At 44.8% G+C, this 18,812-nt stretch overlaps 1 protein-coding gene across 2 annotated transcripts in view; it reads left to right on the forward strand.

The window, feature by feature from the left end:
* The window catches only part of SGCD (sarcoglycan delta), a 309,952-nt gene that overhangs the window by 4,678 nt on the left and 286,462 nt on the right, over positions 1–18,812 (forward strand). Inside the window, exon 1 of one of the 2 annotated variants that reach the window (XM_042881463.1) lies at positions 175–216. The exons of the other annotated variant lie outside the window; for it this stretch is intronic. The gene's annotated coding sequence lies outside the window, so the exon portion shown is untranslated. Of the gene's footprint in view, positions 1–174; positions 217–18,812 lie in introns of those variants that run through there. 2 annotated transcript variants of the gene reach the window in all.

Here is an 18,812-nt window from a genome sequence, read left to right on the forward strand (position 1 = left end):
CCCCCCCCAACCGGGGCCGGGGCGCCGCGGCCGCGTGTCGGAGGCGGCGCGGCTGAGCGCCGCGGCGTGAGGCAGCGCCGCGCCCCCGCTGCCGGAGGAGCCGCTCCGCCGCCGGCCCCCGCGCTCCCGCCCCCGGCGGCGGCCCCGGCGGCGGTGATGTCCTGAGGGGCCGAGCCGACCCCCCCACCCCCGCCCCTTCGGCCGCCCGGCGTCCAGGTGAGTGCAGCGCCCGGAGGGGGACGGCCGGGCTGCGCCCTGCCCTATCCGCGGCCAGGCAGCCTCGCACTTGGCGGAGTTTCGGGCTTCGGCCCCGGCTGCCCTTCGCGGGGACCCGTTGGGTCCGCCGCCGAGCCGGGGTAGCTCTGCCCCGCGCGTCCCTCCGCGCGGCGGCTCTTGATTCCCCTTTCCGGGGATCAGAGCGGCTCTTCGCATCGGGAGATGCCGCCTGGCTCCGGGGCTGAGCTCTGCGGTGTGCGTACAGGGGGGTTCCCGAGGAGACTTATGGCAGTACAAGGATGGAGCCGCCGAGCCCGGCGCTAACATCCCGGACGAGGATGGAGCGGCCCGGGGTGAGAACGGAGCTCCGCCACGGGAAGCCCCGGGACGCGGCCGGGCTGCCCAACAGGTGCGCTGTCTGCGGGCGGCCGCTCCTCAGCTCCGGGCGGCTGTGCCGGTGTGCGCTGCGCTGCCGGAGCGCTCCGAGATGCAAACTTCTGAGCAGGAGATGCTGCTGCTCTGCGTGGGTGTTTCACGCGGTATTATTATTATTAACATATATATATATGTATATTCCAACAACAAAGTTTCGTGGAAAGTAAGGGATTTTCAGAGAGGAACTCGGTTCCTCGAGAATTGTGACACTGAGGAAGGCTGCTGGTTGTATTGACTGTGTGCTTAATTTTCTGATGGGCTTCTCGTCTGGTGGCAGATATTGCAGAAGATGCATCTTGGTCTGCAGTGTTAAGAATGCTCGTTGGGGTGTCTTTGCTTTAGCATGTGTGAATTTCAGGTGTAGCGTAAAATAGAAAGGGAAAAAGAAAGTCAAATAAAAATATTCATCCAAATATTCCATGTAACCTTCCATTCTCCCGTGGATTCCCAAGTACTGCCTGTGAAGTCAACTTTTAAAACAGCTTCTCCAGTTCACATTTTTCAAGGGGAGAAAGGATGGGTGAAATTGAATCGTCCAAATTAAGGCAAAATGAATTGCTTAATATTCAGAGGGGTTGATAAATGAACCATTAAATCAACACTCGCGTAGTGGCTCATTGAAAAGAGAAATGAACAGCTCTCAATTGTGTGCTGTGCGGAATGGGTCGTGGTGACGTTCGTACTTTGCTTTGCTGCTGAGCTCCTGTTAATGGATACGTGTGCTCTGTGACATTCCTTGTGCATGGGGATAAACTCCTGTGCCCTGTGAGTGCATCTGCTGTAAATGAGCACGGTTGTCCCACTTCCAGCATCGTTTCAAAGAGGAGAAGGCTTAGTAGTGTTCATTCGGTATAAATTAACCTAATTCCATTGACTTCTCGTGGCACTCTGTATCAGTTGAGGATCCAGACCGGTATTACAGACTACTTTTCTTTTGAGGAAGAATTGTATTCCAAATGCCAGTTTGAAACAAAATGATCCTGATAAATGAAAAATAAGAGTCAAGATTTGAAAAGAACCCCAACGAGATGACTGAGAGTGAAAGCTCTTCAGAGATCTTCGCCTCTCAGTAATACGGTGCGTGAACTTTGCTCCTGAGCTCTGTGATTAACAGAGGTACAGCTGTTGCAATATGCTGGTTGCTGCTGAGGAATTACCTCTGTCTTTCCCCCTTGAAATCACTGAAATTGGAGTGCAGTGAAGACATCGGCTGGCTCCTTATGGTGCCTCCTGGAGGCTTTTAGTGTTTTGTTTGAGGAGTTGTGACTCGTGTGCCCGTGTTGTCCTTTATTTGCCCCCCTTTGCAGGTGACTTAGAAGGGTTGGTGTTGCTTGCAGCTTTTAGAACCCAAGAAGTGGCGGTTCTTTTGTTTTGCGTTTCAAAGCGAGCGCTACAAGCAGGAAATTGGAGGAATAGATTCTCCAGTTCACTTCTGAAGGTAGGACTGGGAGTTGATGCATGGCTTTGGAAGGCTCCTTGCCCACCTTTCCTTCGGCCGAGGGCGATCCAGCGCGCAGACCTGCAGGCAGGAGGGGCCGGTTGTTCAGGTGTTTGCAATTATGTAAAGGTGTTATGTAATGTGGTCTGCTGCTCCTTATTTAATGTGACGTGTGGACGCAGTGTGCATGCACAGATCCTCTGGGTGATAGGTTATTAGGTGGTGCATTAGGAGCTGCTTGAATGCATGGAGAGCTTTGTAGGCTCTGTGATGAAGCAGATGGTCAGGAAGGTGTTTCCTTCATGAGAGGAGACTCTGGATCTGGAACTGCCTTTAGATAGTATCTGACGGTATGTACGTTTTGGAATTATTTGCTGTTCTTGTGGTCCAGGGTAGCTGCAGGTATGTTTCTGCACCAGCAACTCTGGTTATGCTGCTCTTCATTCACTTCATGCTTAAAAAGAAAAGTAATACAAAGTTGTCCTGAGAGCCAATAATCCCACCTAATGTTATCCTGCTGCTTCTGTTTCCTTGCTTACTATTTCTCTTTGAAGTTGTAATGCATTTTTTCAGTTCTTTTGATAAAGACCAACTCGAGCTTGCGAGGAAATGGTCACTCTGTGTTGCGAAAGTGCCAGCAGCTCACTGTCTCGCTGACATTATTTTGGGAATACTGGAGGAAAATATAAAAGATTCACTTGCATTGATTAAAACCCCTGGGGCAGCCTTCTAACACCGCAGTGGGAAAAAAACCAACCTTCTCTCCTGTCTACTCCAGCTTTTATTTCATCTATGAGAACCTGAGGCTTTGTTATCTGCTTACATCAGGTCCCTTAGGGGTGCTTGAGGAGGAAGGTGTCAGCCTAAAAGCTCTGTATGCCATCGAAGCCCATTTGTCTTTGGCAATCCATGTGGCTGCCCAGCGTTGGTTCCCTGCCTCTGTGCCACTGGCACTGGCATCCTAAAGGAGGCTGAACTCGTGCCAGCACGCAGCTCATTGCCCCAGAAGTATTTTCCAAGCGAATGTCAGAAATGAATTAACGGCTGCCTGGTGCTTTCCTAGGGGTTTTGGCAAGATAGGTGTTGCTTAATGACAAACTTGGATTTACGAGGTAACTGCAGGGAGAGAATGCACAGGAACTTTGTCTTTCATCTGCAGCTTTCTGGTGCTACGTGCAGCTTACAGCTTTTCTCTCACTGATTTTAACAAGGGAATTTTGCTGAATGCAGTCAGGGTAGTTTGGAAACATACCACTAAATTTTTTGAACAACAGGTTGGTAAACACAGCAAATGGCCTCCCAGTTTCCTTTTCAATAACCTTGCCAATTCATAGGCCTTCCCTGCATGCCCTTGCTGCAGTCTCCCTCTCTCCCAAAGTTCTAAGGGGATGCTATATGAATGCCAGTGCTTCTTCTCAGTTTGGGTCTAAATACTGCAGAGATGAACTCTTCCTGGCCTGCAGACCAGGGCTAGCACAAGCACTGCTTTGTGTTCCTGTGCCTTTCCCTGTGAACACCTTCTTCCTCCCTGCTTCTGTCTGCTACTCTCAATCCTGTTGCACCTGGATGTGCTTTGTACCATGCTGGTTATGAGATGACCCACCCCAACCTCCCCAGGTTGATTTCTGCCATTTTTAGCTGCTGTTCTGTTAAATTTGAGTACAGCTTAAAAATCTTTGTTTTTGTAGCCTTTGAAAAACAGAGACTTGTTTTTTCATAGAGATAGTATGCTGGGGTTATCATCCATCTGCTCCTCCGCTTGGAAAAAGAGGTTATTTGGTTCCTCATGGAGATGAAAACTTTTCACATCTCAACATTGTGCTCTGTTTATCAGTGAACATTTAGTTTTAAAGTATTTTTGCTTTTGAATTTGGTGATGTTTTCAAGAAGCTGGTGATGCACAGAAGAGCTCACTGAATCTAGTGCATGGGTAAGCTGGGCTGCTTTCTAGAATATTTCTAAGCTCAGGCTTTCTATCCCCTGTGTTGTGCCGCTACCTGCACTGGTTTGATCCTCCCTCCTCCTGGTGAAGTGGCATTTTGGGAAGGCTTTTGGCTTTGAGGCTGCCCTGCTTTCCTGCAGCATGCACACAGCAGGGCCAGCAGCCAGGCTCCAGTGCTGTGCCGTGTGAACTCCCCTAAGGGACTGAAACCACTGAAGTGTTCACCTTTAGGTACAGACTTCCAGTTCATGCTCTGCTTAGTCCCCATGGCCTGGGCTTTGAAGGGCAACCACCAATGCAGAAAAGCAGAGCTGGGACCACATCCAGGGAGGTTCTGTGTGCTGCTGGAGCTTTGCTGCACTTACAGCTGGTGGTGTTGGCCACCATTGGATGGACCAGTTCTGACACAGTGGAACTTGTGAGCAGGTCCCTGCACTGCAGGCTTGTGTTGACTGTGTGGTTGCTCAGTGGGGTGTGCTCTGCTCCACAGTCCCATGCTCAGCCATGAGTCGAGCTGCAGAGCACGTCTCTGTAGGCTTGGTGGCCCTGAGCAGTTCTTTGTGGGCATTCTTCCTTGTTCAGGGGTTAGCCTGAGAGTTAAAGTTGGTTCATTTGCAGCGCTGCCACTACTCACGGACCACTCTTCGTTATTCTCTGTAGTGCTTGGATTGCTCAGCAGAGGGAGAACAGACCGTACTGCGTGAGACACCTCGAAGCCAGCAGGCAGTCACTGCTCTGACTGCTGGCAGGGAGGGGAGTCCCCAAACTGCCTTCCGTGGTGATTTTTTTTTTGTTTGTTTTCTTTCTTCTTGTTTTTAAAGCTCTGAGCTAAGTTGTGACTTTCACCTCTTGATCAAAAGTAGCTGCATCAGTTTGTAGGTTGATGGGCTGCTATGGATGAAAAGGTAGGTGGCCGTGATTAAAAAAACAACAGCAATGAAACACCTATGTTATGTCCAAGTCCAGGATACAGCACTCCTGAAAGTAGCTCATGGGTCCCAGTGGGACTTTCCGAAATATTCGGGAAGAAGTGTGGCAGTTGGCCTTTATTGACTGAAGCTTTACTATACATCCAGATACTTTAAGGTAACAAACAAAACCACAAACTGAATGCCCTCTCCCCTAAAAAACAAAAACAAATATTTCCACTCAGGTTAGTTGGAATCTCTGAAGTAAGTAATCCACATCACTTGACTCTGGGCCTGAGCTCAGGGTGCTGTATAGCAGTGCAGCCCCACTGCCTTCTTGGTGCTCTGCCCACTGTGCTGCCATTCTTGGTGCTCTGCCCACTGTGCTGCCAGCCGGACACCAGGGCTGCTCTTCTGGGGGAGAGCGTGAGCAGATTGCCATGGACATGTGTGTTTTGTGCTTTTTTTTTTTTTTTTTTTTTTTGTGGGTATTCTTCTTTGAGGGTGAGAACAGTACTGCATCAAAGAGTGAAATTTGTGCACAGACAGCATTGTTCAGTAGAGATTTGCTCCCCCTGTCCTGGCTCAGTCTGTGCCCACCAGTCACCCTGCAGTGACTTGCTCTGCATCTAATGCTTTATGTTGGTATTGCCAATGATGTTCCCCGTTGCTGAAGTCTGCAGCAGATCAGGCTGCTTGCTCTGGTTGCACGAGGCTGCTCCAGTATCCTGGGTTCCTCTGCTTGGCCAGAGGGCACAGCTCATCTCTGTAATGGTACAGTGGAGGTTTTCTTAATAAATGAAAGTCTTTTTAAGGCATGAATTGAGAATCTGCAGAGGATCATGATCAGGGTCTTAGCCCTCTTCTAGGGCATTCTGGAGGGAGCTCCAGCAATGGCAGAACATGCACCCAGCCCAGCAAAACAAGAGTCTCTGGGACGTGCTGAAGCTGGAGCAGGACATCCCATTGTCTGCGTTCCCATTCCTGATGGATAAAAGTCACTCTGTCACGGTGTCAGACAGCAGTCTGTATCCTTGCTTCTGCCCTGGGTCTGCCAGGTCCAACCTTGCATGCACAGCATCTGCACTGCCTGTGGGTACCACCGTGCCCTGCTGGGGTGGGCAGTGAGGTTGATGCTGTGTGCAGGAGGAGCGGCTCGCTGCCAGGAGAGCTCATCTCTGCTGGGTAATGAGCTCTGCATCACTCAGGGCTGAATTGCTGCTGTATGGATCGCAGCAAAGTGCAAATGAGAATGCAGCACTGGGCACTTCGTACAGCCTCTCCTGTACATGGCAAAGAGCTAATTAAACAAGAGCTGGTTTGAGCTCTTGGACTGCTGCTAGCCTGACTTCTCATAGAAGAATCTTGTGCAGTTTGTCTTGCTCCAGTAACTTTCTGAAGTCTCTCAAAGTGTGTGTTGCCACAGCCCCCAGATTTTGTTCTCCTACCCTGTGTTGTGGGTTCAAGATCAAAAAAGCTGCGTCGCTGACTGAAGCTTGATCCATCCTGACAGGTGCCCGTGTGCGTGTGCAAAACTTACAGCCCTGGTGTGGGGTAGGAAAGGCTTCCGATTTAGAACATAATCTGTGCATTGCTTTTTTTCTTTTTAATTATAAAGTCCCCAGTTCAGGAAGCATGAACTCTTTTTGGAGTGTCAGCATGCACGGCTGTGCTCCTCTTGTGACTTATTTTATGGACATAGACAGGATGTAAATGGATTTTCTACCTTACGCTTTTCTTCTGAACAAGGACACAATTTGCTGCTTTTGCTGTCACGCTCAAGTAAAACCTTAACCCTGAATTTTAACTCTTCTGTATCATCCAGTTTACAGTTATTCCAACTTTCAAGTCTTTTAGTGTGTTACTCTTCAAAAACATGAGTACAAAATGGTCTTTAAGCACGAATACCTTGTCTAACTTGACTGCTTTTTCATTGCTTCAGTAAGACCAAAGAATCATAGCGTGTCGCTTAGTTTTCTGCTTACTGGTTGATCCTGCATGGCTGAATTATTTTTGTAGCTTTGTATACAGAGCTTTCTGTAGCATTTTGTGTTTAAAAAAGAAAACAGAATAAAATACTTGATTATAATATGAGGTTATTTTACTGTTTTAGAATAGGCACTGGGCAACCCGTTGTTCTTAGTGCGACTAAAGGCTTGCTTTGCATCATGTACCAAACCCCTCATTTTTGGGGGGGGGTGTGATGGCAAAACAGCCTTGCTTTGACAATGGTTTTGTAGTTTTATGCTCTGGTGGAAATAGATACTTGAAAGGAGATGTTAGGTCTGAGGGAGGGAGGTATTTGGAAGCAGGTAGTAGGGCTGAGTGGGAAAATAGGGACAGGGCCAAACTGACCCTGGTGCTCGTGAAATTACTGGGAGTGGAGTCAGCTGCGCTGTAATTAATTACCAACAGGTAATGATTCCTGAAAGGCATGAATGTAAGGTTTGATGTATTGGCTGAGTTGTCTGAAAAACAGATCTGCTGTATATTCTCCTTTTTCCTCTCCTCTTCTCCTTTGTGCCTGACTCCAGCAGCTGAGCTCTTTGGCTGCCCTTTGGCTCTTGTTCCTCTGCCCATGTTTGGGTCTTTTTTTTCAGCACTGTAGCATGGGCTCTGTGCAGGCTGATGTGTAACACTGCCACGTGCTTTAATATCATATTTAGAGCATATTTTACTGGTTTAGGCAAAAAGCACCTGCATGCTAATTGCCTATAAGAAAATGAACAGAGATGGAGGATTTCAAATATATTTATAGGATATTGCTAGTAGTCTCTGTTTTGGCTTGAACAGCAAAGCTGTCTAACTTGAATGAAACTGATTTAAAGATGAGATGCAGACCATGCTCACGGTGGCTCTAGAAACCTCATTAGTGTCCCTTTTAATTGGCTGCTGCAGAAGTGCATTTGTTCAGTCAAATCTTTTGGAAAAAATGATGCAACACAGAAGCTTTGTAAACAGCAACAGTGTGTCCTGCATGGCTCAGTGGGGTCACAGTTTGTATGTAGGAAGAGCATTCTTAGCATCAGAAGATGCAGGAAGTCAGAATGTTAGTCATTCTACTATATGCATTAAGAGAATGCATTAAGAGTAATCAGAGAGATCCATCAGCTGGAATATGCCGGAGATGTTTTCCCCAAACCTCACACCTTCAGCAGTTGATAATTACTCATGAACACAGTGTGAAAAGCTGTGCTGTAAGAGCAGCTGCCTCAGGTGAGCGGCTCTGTCCTCAGCAATTGCTCCACTTGGGGATACAAGCGTTGGCTTTAAGGTGGGAATAGGATATTTTATAATTAATGATACAGAATGTGTTGTTCTCCATCTGCTTCTCTTGCTATGCAAGAGTGTCCTTGTAGGGGCAGAAACACAGTTTTTGGTACTTGCTTTTTTTCTTCCACTTATGGGAAGCTTCTGTTCTACTTGAACCCCTGCTTGTAGCTTCTGATCTTTCCGAATTTGGCTTCTCACCCAGCATGGTCCTGCTCCTCTGGTGTTACAGCAGCTCCAGTTGTCTACTGGACTTGGTGTTCTGACCCAGCCCATGTGTAATACATGGTATTTCACATACATGTCTGCTTAGTGCTGTGTTTAGGACTTCTTTGTATATAATCACATATGAAAGCTGCCCTTCCTTCCTAGCAGCCTGCAGAGGAAGAAAAATAGAAGGTGAAGCATTTCATGTGGAAATGGAGAATACAGTGTACAGCTGAACGTGTGTAATGCACCTGTCCTTTTGGGCTGGGAGGTGGTGTAAGGGGACTTCGGAGTGTTGTTTTCCTTTAACTTATGAAGCATCTTAAATTTTATCCGCTCCATTACTTGAAGCCTTGTATATTTCCCTTTTTCTAGTAAGACCAAAGGTAAAATTTTATGGCTTGTTGTGAGCCAAATGCTTGACTGGTTAACCAATACCTGTGGTTCCAGGGTGGAGATTCTTACACACCTTAGCCCAAGTGTTCCAATTTATCAATTAAACACATTGTAATACTTTACAAGAAAATTGTGTGTCTTTGTTTTCTTTTACAGGTAGGATTCTCTGATTCTGTGGGTGTTGTAAAGACAGATAGATCACGAGTCCATTCTGTTTCATAACGATGCTGTGCATTCCAGTCTCTGTCTTTCTTGAAGAGTTCTGAAGTTTTCTTTTTTTGGTTACTGCTGAACTGATGTTTCCAGAGAACTGTCTGCAGTGACTACATCTCTCTTCTGAGCTAAAGCAGCTAATTCACAGCCTGTCAGTCTGTGTGGACAGTCATACCCATTTTTTCAGTGCAATATTTTGCATTTATTAACATCTAATTTACTTTGTCATTTCGCTCTCCAATCACAGTGCCTCGAAACTGTTCTGCACTTTTTGCATCAGTTACAGTTCTGCTACTCTTCATCGTTCTCTTTTGTCAGCACAGTCAGGCCCTTCATTGCCTCCGTTCTCCTTCTCAGACTTTTAATGGATGTTTGAATTCATACATGTCTTGGCAAAGATGCTGATATTTGTGAATACCTCTCATCACCATGATAAGTGATTTTTATTTTTTCCTTTCCTTTTTTTTTTTTCCTTTTTGCCAGTTGTTGACTCTTAAGATGTCCTTTCTATCCCATCATTCTTTAGGTTCTTATCTGTGGTTTGCCTCTACATATGTGTTCTGGGCTTTTTTTTTTTTTTTTTCTTTTAATTTGCATATATGACTTTTTGATGCTGCTTGCTGAAGGATTCAGAGAAAGCCAGCAACGCAGAGATCCGAGCACACCTTATCATCTTATTCATATGCTCCTTATTCCCTTCAAGGACATATAATAGAATGGCTGTGTGTGGACCACAAGTCAGTGATCTGCAGTTCTGAAGATTTGGCTTTGTAATGTAATATTCAGCTATAACAGCCAATGAAAGAAGTGTGAAATGCTGTATGTAAGTTTTTGTGAGCAGTGTGCTTTCTTCTTTTTTGTTCTGGTCCCACAGTTGTTTGGAGGTGAGGGGTCCAAGAATCAGAGCTCATGGGAACAAATCATTGACATGTGGTTTAGTTACACTGCATGGCACTGCCATGGCAATTTTCAGCCCTGCAGCGTGCAAGATAAAACTATTTTTCATCAATGGCAATAAGTTTTAACGCATTTGTTATGAGGGGAAAAAAGCCAAACACTTGAATTTACATTGATGGAACTTGTTGTATTACAGTTTTAAGTCATTCCTGTGTAGTAGTAAGACATAATCCGTCTACATTCCTCACTCAGTGACTTTAATGAGCGCTTCAGGTTTTGTAAGTTTTGTTTCTGGAACCTTCAATGTGGGGGAAGAGACTTAGACTTTACTCTCTACATCTTTGTTCATTTCTCTACAAGGCTCTAACAACAGCAGTACTGCAGGCTTCTGATGCCAGCATTTGTCACTGCTCTTGTATTGTAACTCTGTTTTATGGAGAATTTTATGTTAGAAGCTTATCTATGTTCTCAGTGGGAGAATCTGAAATATATATATGAAGTCTGTAATGAAAAGCAGTGGGAGGAAGCTTGGTCCTCATAAATACCCACCTCGGAAGGGACCTGTTGAGATTCCCAAATCTTTTCCATTTATTTATTTTACTTTTTTTTGCACTGTTGGTCTCTGCTGAAGTCACAGTTCCTTATGTGAGTATGTGTTTCATGTGATGTTATGTGCTGAGGTTAACAGAGCTATTAAACCCCTGTGCTGCAGCAGCAGGAAGCACTCACTCACTAAAATTGTCACCTTACTCATCCAAGGGTGGGGAGAGTCTTGTTCAGAGTCTCACTGGGTGCAGATCAGCTTGGTCTCTGCTATGTGACCAATCAAGATCTTTTCTCTTTGCTTCACAACAGTGACCCTGTATGAGGGTCATGAGGAGGGACATTTGTTGGGAAAGCTTGTGCTGTCATCTTCATGATGAGATGTAGGTTACCTGTTTTTGAGAAAGCAGATTTGTAAGATGTGATATCGCAGTAGTTTGAAGCTAAAAATGAAACAGCCAATCAGTGCACAACTTTCACATGAAATTAAACTTAATTTGATTGTTCTTCTTTCTTTATTTCTGGGATCTGCTCTGTCTGAATTGCACTTGTTGGAAGGAAACAGCTTTTGTCTTTCTCAGAGCAGCTGTGATCTCCAAGTTGTGAACATCTTGCTGCGGTGGTTGCCGAAATAAATATTTCTGCAGTTTCAGTTAATTGGTGCCAAGAAGGCAAAGCCCTGAATGTGAGAGTAATCCCACATGATCTTGGATGCTGCTCTGAGTGACAGGGCTGGAGTTTCCAAACACAAGCTGCCCACGCCGCTGTCTTCATGCTGTCCCTGCAGTACTATGAGAGATGGCTCAGTCCAGATCTCCCTCCTGTTGATGCAGGTCAACAGCCTGGTGGATTTGCTCATTGTGCCTTCCAAAACCTGAAAGCCATGCCAAAGTTTTCTGCAAATGTTTGGTCACTCTGTGGACCGTCTTTCCAACCATGGATGCCTCCCTACTATGTGCATCCCTTAAGAAGCTGCCTAAGCCTCCTTGTGTGGGCAGAACAGAATATTAGAGAGAACCACAGGTTTGATTTAAATGAATTTCCAGAGACAGCTAGATGGGGAAAAAAATTAACAAGTACCCATTGTGGTTGACAAGCTCAAATGAGGTCAAGATGGAGATGAACCTGCAATTGTCAGCGTGCTCTTTATGCCTTTGGCCAGCCAATACTTGTCTGTTCTGTTTAATTCCAGTGCTAATTGCTTGTCTTTACGCTATACTTCATGATCTCCCATACAGATGACCATTAGATTAATTAGCCCTTCATACTGAGGGGTAGAAGTACTACATGCGGATGGAAATAAGGCTTGAAGAGTGATATATTGTTGAATGAGATCAGTTATAGTGGTGCTCCTGAGAAAAGACAGCAAATTATCCACCTCTTTTTCCGAAAGCCTACAGCAGAGCAGAAGCTAAGAGGAAAGACAGCTGACCTGCTGTCCTGTTTGTGGAGTTTGTGATCCCATTTAGGGCTTGAAGGGTTGCTTGACTCAGTGCATGCTGCGTTGCCCAGCTGTTGGCAGAGCTGGGGCAGGACATTGGTGAATGTCTTGGTGTGGGTTGGAAGCTGCTCTTCCAGCTTCACCAAGGTGTTGCCCGAGTACCCATGTGTGCCAGCTGCTGGAAGGTGCCTTCAGTCGCATCCAGTCTTGCTGGGTTTCATTGCTCTTGTGTAAATAACAAAATCATTGCATCAGCTTTTTACACAGCAGGGCTGATATTAGCAGTGGTACCTTGTTAAAATGAAAGACTGTCTATCTTATTGCAGATAATGTGAGACTAGCCTGTATTTTCTGCTTTCTGACAATATTCTGTGCCAGATAAAGTCCAGTGAGAGTTATGTGTGGGTTTAGCCACTCTTCTTTTTTTCCTCCAAGGTCTGTTTTGTTGTAAGAGACTTTTTTAATGGGAAAGGTGAGGATTTGGTGTTGTACTTTAATTTTACAGTAATAAAAGCATTATTTCAAAGGATAAATGTGCTTGCTGAGGACAGAAACACAACAGCACTGCACTCAGCATTGATGACAAAGAACCCAGAAGTTATTTTAAACATAACCTATTCTCATGAAGTTTGCTTTGTCTGTGTTTATGGGAAAGACGTGTCTCTACCTAAATTTTAGCAGCTGAAAGATCAAGTAAGTGAAAAACAGTATGCTACAGACAGTCAAAAATACTGGAAGCTTGTGGATGTTCAAAGTGTCTTGCATTTTAGCACAGAATCTCATTAAACCAAAACAGAACTCTTGAGACTTGGCACTACAGTCCAAATTTCTTAAGGAAAAATAATAATTCTTAGGTTGTATTTTTGGTTCCTGCATCAGTGCCATCACAGAGCAGCTGAACAAATTAAAAGCCACGTTAGGTATCCACATCCCCATAGCATTAAATAGGAAGCTGTATGGTCAAGGGCTACAGTTACGTTCAGGTGCAGGCATCTGATTGGGAAGCCTTGAGGCAGCACAGTCACTGGAGCCTCTGCAGGGTGAACCAGAGCTCTGAACTGGAGCCTGATTCTCTCCTGTGTGTGTGGGTACCTGGGTTTAAAGAAATTAGCTGCCTGCGTTGATTCTCCACCTCTTCTTGCTGATTGATTCTGGATGTTCAGTGCAGTTTGTAGTGGATGGAGGGGCCTTCCAGAAGAGGTGTTGAGTGCAGTGGGGTCAGTGACTGCAACAGCCAGGAAAAAAGTGCTTGCCACTAAAACAAGCATGGGAAGGGATGATGTTGTTAATAGTCATTTATGCTTCTTTTCTGTCCTGAAGATTGGACTGGAAGGTTTTCCAATGAGAAGACAAAGAAATAGATAGATTTTTCTATTCTTAAGTTTCTTTGATCTGTAATGACAGGTTTGTGGAGTTGCAGCTAACTTTGCTGCCAGATGCTGCTTGTGCATTGAAAAAATGACCTCTCATTGGTAACACAAGGCAGAATGTCAGCTCATGCATGGAGGGCTTTGTGGGGATTTGTCCTGTAAGCTGGGAGCTCCGCAGTTAAAAGCAACAGAGGAGTAATACATGTATCAGCTGGTCCATCAACTCTGTAATGAAGCTTTTCTAATGATGGCTGGAAGTATCACTGGTGGTGAGTCTGTCAGAATAATACAGGTATTACAGCGACTGTTTTTCGAGATGGATGGGCCAGGGCTACAGGAAGGCTGATGGAGCTCTCACAGGAGATGCATGAAGAAAGAGGAAAGCTGAGAAGAATCCTTGTCACTAATTAAAAACATATTGGCGGGGAGTACAAAGGAGGAGAAGGAGTAAATTAGTTAATGCAAAGTACTGGAGCAAGAATAAAAAGATGTACTTTGGCTTTGAATCAATTTGGACTAGAAATGAGGAGGAGGGCTATATCTACCAAAGCAACATGCTTCAAAGAGCACTTTAGAGTGGGTAATAGGGTTTAGTTTGACAGGAGGATTAAGGGATACAGTGGTTGCTAGGAGGGCTGTGCCCCTGGAAGGCTTTGCTGGCTCTCAGCAGCGTGTTTGTTGATGGATCTTCCAACCAGCAAATTGGTGACTTCTCCACTTTCCGTTGTCAAATTGTGAATTTGACATTGGAAAACTCACACCTCCACTGTATGAGGCAACATGGCTCACTTTTACAGGCTATTCTGTCTGACCACAGCGGCTGGAATTATTTTTCTCTGTGTACAATTGTGAAACTTAATTATACTGCTGGATTTGTCTTGCCAGATGGAGAGAACCTGAAAGAGGTTGTTTCTCTGCACCAGCTTACCTCTGCAGTCTGAGGTATCTTCTCAGGGTAGAAATACATTTCTGGTTGTCCTATTCTGGATAAGAACTGTGCTCTACTTCCATACACGAAGACAAGGGGCCATTTTCTGTTGAGTTTATTTATTTTGAGCAGAGGTGATGAAATCCCATCTACTTTAGTGTTTTGATAGGAATGGGTAGCAGAGCGATCATCTTCAGGGGAAGAAGGTTTGGATAAAGCAGTTGCCCTGGGTTTCCGTGCCTGAATTCACCCCTGCACAGTGCTCTGACCTGTGTGGTCACAACATAGCATGTAAGGAGGCAAAATCGAGATTCCTAAGCAGGCTGCAAATCAAACAAACCATTTCTCAGTTTAATGGCTTTCTTTCCTCCCATGAAGGCATACGTAGAACAAACCCTGCAAAAAAACTGATTTGCATTTCCATTAACACCAAACAAAAACAGAAGTGAAAGTTAATATGCAGCTGTTAAATGAAGCTGAGGAAATGAGAACATCGCCATCAGGATCACAGAAAGTAAAGGTCAATGCAAAGAAAATATTTGGATGTCAAAGCAGTGGAAGTTATGCAGAACATGACTGCTCATCCTCAGGTTCACTCTGAGGGCATCCAGATGCATGGAATTTCCCAGTTTTTTTTATCATCTGTGCACATGGCTATTAATGTTTTACAAAAGTGAAATAGGCCAGTGTGTTCCTTTCAAGAAGTTTTTGCTAAGAATGCCTATTTGCTGAATAATTATCAGTAACAGGAAGAGAAGTCTGCAAGTTCTCTATTTCTCTGTCTAATTAACCCAGAGAATTAGCTCCCACCATTACAGCTTCCTCAAAGAGGAAGAGTGAACAGTGCAGGCACTACTAACATGATACAAGCAGCTTAGAACACGTTTTGATGGCTTTTTAGTATTTTGGATCAGTAATACTCTTTTGGCACCATCAGATATGGGGAATGCATAATCTTTCTGAGCAGCCAATTAAAATAACGACTTGGATGGCAAGTTTTCTCCTTCCTCCTGTGTATGGCTGTACCCTTCCCATCAAAGAAGTTGTATCTTAATTGGCAATCCCCCCTGCATCTGCTCTCTCCGTCACCCCCTGCAGAGCAGCACACTGCTTAATTAAAAGGGAGTTTGTGTGTTTATCCCTGAAATTTCGCTTGAGCTTTTATAGGTGTTTCAAAGACAGGAGAGTTTATGGAGACCTTGCAAAGTAATTAATCCTGTAATGTTCTTTGGGGAGGAAGAAGAGAAAGCGGAATTTATTGGAACTGAGAAGAAGCCCCAAAGTTGCCTATGTTGCAAAGGGGAGTGTGTGAGACATGGTAAAGGACCAACCTCCCTAGGACAGTGAGATGGCCGCTGTGGAAAGGAGGAGGCTTTGCTGCAGCGCTCCTGCATTGTGCTTCTCCCTCTGAAGGAGAGGCTGCTGCTGGAAGCGGAGCATCTGATTGCTCTCGGCAGACACTGAGTCTGTGGCCTCTGTGATGAGCCCTTACGTAGGGAAATATTTCACAGTCACAGAACAAACTGAAGCCAGCAGCTCATTACTTTCAAACCTACAGTTTTATAACTCAGTGGCTCTCAGACATTATGGAGTTAGGCGTCATCTTTAACTCTCTAAATTACTTGCAGAAGACTGTGCGCTTTTGTCATCAAAATTTTAATTAAAATCACTGCTGAAGTGTGATAGGATCCCCTGAGACAGCTCTGAACTTTTTCACATGGCTTCAGAGTCCAGTAGTCTGGAAAATACTGCTCTTCTTTATGGGAGAAAATGAGTGAACGAGGTTCTTGGGAGCAGCGTTTTCCCAGTGCTGTAGCGTTTTTGCTGCCTTGTGCCCTTCCTTCTGTAATCCCCAAAGGAAGATACATTGCCAGAGTCCCACAGGCTGGGCTCTGGGAGCTGTTAGAAGTCATTCTACCAGAGTCTTGCCCTTGCTTGGGATACACTGATTTTTGAGCTGTAAAAACAGCTGTCTGCTGAGCCACCTCATCCCTCTGCTCAGGCTGGGTCATGAGAGGGATTCTTCTGCCCTGCAAGATGTTATAACGCCTTCAGCTCCCTGCCAAGCTGGAGTTGATTAGCGTGTCACACCTCTAGATTTCAGATGAGGCTTAAAATCAGGTGAGAAGATGACTAATGCTTTTGAGGTGGGTGTCCCTCCTGTAGCCCACAAGGCTTTTGCCAGAAGATTGCTTAAAACAGTCGCTCAATTTTACAGAGGTGGAATTAAGGGCAGTGTGAGTGCAGTTGTGAGTGGTAACAGGAGCACGTATAAATTTTGTATAGCCCTAAGGGACAAGATTGTAGTTTTCATCTTGCATGTACTAAAAATCGTAGTCTCGTGAATGGAGCCGTGCTATAGAAATGGGTAAACAATAGTACTGCTTAATGGGGACTGTGTACAGAGTTAGAAATTTAGTTTTAATAGAAAGCTGCTGAGTATCTGAGCTTGATTCACTGATGTTCTCTCAATCTGCTTGCTGGGTGCTTGGCATAAATCTATCCCAGACTTTCTTGGGCCTGAACCATACAAACAGCACATCCAAAGGAACAACAACAACAACAACAAAAGAGTGAGTGGAATCTATGGACTAGAAATAAAGATTTTTGATGGATTATTGGGAGTTGGAGAATTGTCCTACCTCCACTGGCTCGTTAAATATGATGAACCTTAGCAAAGACTGTCCTGACTTGTGGCATATGATGGAATGGAACAGAGACTGGAGCATGAAGCAGAAAGCTTTCGGATATGCTGTGCTCTAAGCTGTGTTTCCGCTTCTCTGAGCCAGAGGCTTTAGCTGCATGCTTTGTGCAGTTGGCATGGAGGCAAATCAGTCCTTTGGTGTGCTCAGAAGGAATATTGGGGGTAAGGTGGGGGAAGGATTTGGCACGCGCTTGTTTTCAGTTTTGTTAGGAAACATCAGGCTCATGGAGATGACCGATGAGATTGTCTTGGTAAAGACTTCTTTGAGATCAAAATAAACAAGTAGGGAAGAAAAGAGCGGCTGGAAAAGCCCTACCAATTAGCAGCTTCCCCAGTCTCCGTGCTTAATTTTCTCACAAGCTAATAGGGGAGGAGGAGGGGGCACGCACCTTCATCAGAATGCTGCACAGGAGTACAGGGTTGCTATTAAAAGCCCAATAATGACTTGTATCAGTTTATGCAGATTTGCACTGCTGGGTTACTCTGTGCCTGGCACTTGGCAAAGCACAGATAACATTTAAATCAGGCAGTAAGTGTAATTAAGTACTACCCTTCAGCGCATCTCTCCTTTTAAGACATTTTTATACACCGTGATTTAGAACGTGACAATTGGGTGAGATTAAAGCAGCAAATTGTGCCTATAAAACAAGCTCTGAGAATAGCATGGGACTGTAAAATTTTATAAAGGGGAATACAGCACATGCCTCCAATCCGATAAAACTTTTGTGAGCTGGGAGATTAACTGTGAAATACAAATAAGATGATACAGTGTGCGTAGCATTCAGATAGTAAATTGCTTGTTATTGTAACAACTTATTTCCTCCACCCAGAGGATTTCTTACTTAACTTTTCCAGAAAATCTCATCGTGTGAGTGATTCATTAACCACTGGAGGTGGGGAGAGAAGGTGAGAAATCAGACAGCAGCGATGTCTGTATAAAGATATAATAACATAAATGTGGTGAGAGAGCATCTGTATTGAAACATGTGCAGTCAAGCTTGTGATTGGTTTCTTCCTCAGCTTCAGGCGGGTTGTATTTGCACAGGGAAAAAGTCCTTACCATATTTCACATCCTTAATAAGACCAATTGGAAGGTTTTCTTGGGAAAGAAAAATATTGCTTTATAGGAAAATGTCTGAAGTGTTGTCTTCTGTGGTGCTCGGCAGGGCGTAGCCGTTTCGTTTCTCCTGCACTTTGAGTGCATTTGAGCATCTCCATTAGGTAATCTTGGCACATCTTAAAGCAAAGGCTGAGCTTTTTTAGAAACTTCTTTGTTTGCAAAGAAATTGTCTTCACAAATCATGCTGAAGTTGTTGTCATTGGTAGTAGCTGAAAGGCAGAAATTCCTTTAACATCACTGGTTTCAGTGGCTTCTCCTGCTCAGGAGCTGTTGCCCATGTATTATGACATTGCCTTTTGTAGTCTTACTTGATGATCTCATATATTCTCCCTTCCCTTCATTTGCACTAATCTGACTCTGCTGGGTCTCGTACTGCTTTCTTTTTTGACCGACACAATCACTCTTTATTAAGAGCCTTCATGCTTAAATATATTCAGCTTAAATGTCCTTGCTTCTTGTCAGACAGGGTGCAGCACCCCAAAGCCTGCCCATTACTTTCCAGCTGCATTAGCTGCAGAGAGAAGTTGTGTTTGCTTCTTAGTCTACAGGATTTCAGTCATGTGAGAAAGAAGGTCATACCCATAGCGTGGGGAAGAGAGTGATGATTTGTTTCCTTCCTGTCCAGTGGTCTCACTTCAGGTTGAAATGAATACTTTATAACCCTTAGTTGTAATAATATGTAATATAAGGATACAGCAGAACTGGAAGGAGAGGTTTAAATCATTGTAGAGTTCTTGCAGGACAGCTGGGTTTTAAACGCTGAGCAGATAATGCATTGCAAACA

This window comes from Lagopus leucura, unplaced genomic scaffold, assembly GCF_019238085.1.
Source record: "Lagopus leucura isolate 7727_CA_CO unplaced genomic scaffold, USGS_WTPT01 Super-Scaffold_100030, whole genome shotgun sequence".
Lineage (NCBI taxonomy): Eukaryota > Metazoa > Chordata > Aves > Galliformes > Phasianidae > Lagopus > Lagopus leucura.